This window comes from Halyomorpha halys, unplaced genomic scaffold (assembly GCF_000696795.3).
Source record: "Halyomorpha halys isolate HHAL.00 unplaced genomic scaffold, Hhal_1.1 Scaffold763.1, whole genome shotgun sequence".
Taxonomy (NCBI): Eukaryota; Metazoa; Arthropoda; class Insecta; order Hemiptera; family Pentatomidae; genus Halyomorpha; species Halyomorpha halys.
In genome coordinates this window covers 123,163-125,439 of record NW_027105865.1, presented here as the reverse complement: position 1 = coordinate 125,439, position 2,277 = coordinate 123,163, and positions in this window count along the sequence as shown.

Below are 2,277 nucleotides of genomic sequence, written 5' to 3'. Positions count from 1 at the left end.
ATACTATTTAAGTTATTTCGACTGCACCCTTTTATATATTGATTTAATTATTATTTGCAAAGCAGCAAGAATTAAACGTGTATAAAGGGTACTTTTCTCGATGTTTAATTAGTAAAATAAAGAATTACTAAATTACTTACTAAGTGCATAGACGAGTATTTAAGTGCACCAGGGATAAATAAACTACTTAATCTTACTTAAAGATACCGTAGCATTCTCGTTTCGTTTTTATGAATCACAAGAGTAAGAAGGTCCCTGTATTTTCACGTTATAAAGATTGCCGCGACTTCTAAAAGCATTAACCAGGATTGTGAACATAAGCAGCTAAACCAAATTGTAATAGGATGTTTTATTGGTTGAATATGTTGTTAAAATTGGTTACTGCTTGGTCTACTAGTAATGTACTGCTATTGTTTATTAAACTAGTGGGGGTTCCTGGATTGAAATGTCGTAGTGTACGTGTAAAATCGGTCTCCGCTTCACATTTCATTCACACATTAATTTATAAACATTTGAAATATAATTTAATTCACATTATTGACTTAAGTCGGGCGAATTTAAACCATAGGCATAATGTTTATGTTAAACAAAGTTCAAATTAATTATCGGTGTATGAAGTACGCCTTCCACTAAAGGCCAGGCGCACTTCACTTTGCTTGGTTAGTTGGGTTGGAATGGACTGTATATAATTGAAAAATAACACATGATTAAATGAAAATAAAATTCTATTATCTAAGTTACAAGTAGTGTAGGGGAAGGAGGAAAGAAAATATTTATGATTTGATGGACTAATTAATTTAGAATGACTGGGCAATGGAAAATTTTTAGATATAATGAGGCAGTTGATGGTAGATTTTAGTTTTTGCTATGTGTACTTACTCCGTGCGTCCTTCTTCCCTCCGGATTTCTATGCCTCTCTCTCTCCCCTCTGCTGCTAGGAACTACTTCAGTAATTCCACTCACTCATGGTAGATTTTCCCAATGAGTGAACAAAGAGGAATGCTACTTCTGGCAAAAGACAAGCTGGCGCTCTAATGCAGGTTACTTCTCTTCCCACCGAGAGCACTAGAGGAGGCAAGGTTTCGTTGCTGGCCACATGGACGCTGGTAGTGCCTTTCTTATGGGAGCTCCTCCAATTCAATTCAGACTTTCGGTTAATCTTAAGTTACCCGAAAATATAGGAACTTCGATTTATGACATATAAAAGAATATAAATATTTAGTAAAATGCTGAGGTGCAGAAAATTTCCAATTAGAATGTACAACATTCTATATTTTGTACTTGTAGTGCTTTTCGGTATGTATCCTAAAATTAAAATAAATAATTTAATCTTAGCAACAATTTTTATCTATTTCTTATATGTATACAATTAAAATTCATGTAATCAATATTTAAATATTGTAAATATGAAATACATATTTTAATTTTATCAATTTCCATTGTAAAATTTTGTGATTTATATATCGATTACAAGAACTTTAATTGTATACATACAGCACATAGATAAAACTTGTTGATAAGATTAAATAAATTGTTAAAATTTTAGGATACAATAGTACATGAATTTGGGGTAAATCCTGAAACATTATACAATTACAAAATATAGAATAGTAAAATATTCTCATTGGAAGTTTTCTCCATCTTAGTTTAAAAAAATATATATAATCAACTTTCTAGAAAAAGAAATCTAGAATAAATTTTTAGGACAAGGGCGTACCCAGGATCAAAACTATGGGAGAAGCAAGCTACTATTATTCGGGGAGGGGGGTTCAAACCATCGTCAATCAGGGGAAGGGGCAAGCCATAGTCGATCAGGTTGTGACATTTCAGCACGGAAACGGCAAATGACACAAACATTTTGGGAAAAGTATATATAACTATAGCAGTGCTTTATTAAATTAAATTAAACCTGTACCGCTACAACCCATGAAGGGTCAGGGGCTCAGTAGGTTGTAAGGTGGTACTGTTACTAGAGCAACGGTTGTGCTAGGCGGTGATTTGGTCAGAATCACGCTCGACCACTAGATTTTTACCCAATTAGTGGTATTCAATTTAGGCGGCTGGGTGGACTCCAGACCCCTCTAGAGTTGACTCACAGCAACAGTGTAACAGAAAACAATTTTCTGTCCAGCCGGACTCGAACTCGGGTCCTTAGAGTTAGTAGCCAAGGGCCTTACTCCGCGGCTACGCGCACTCCTTTAATTAGTTTTTATAATTATCTGCTTCAAAAAAAGTAATTTTCATTAAATTGGTACTTTTTTTAGTTCTGAATGGGGG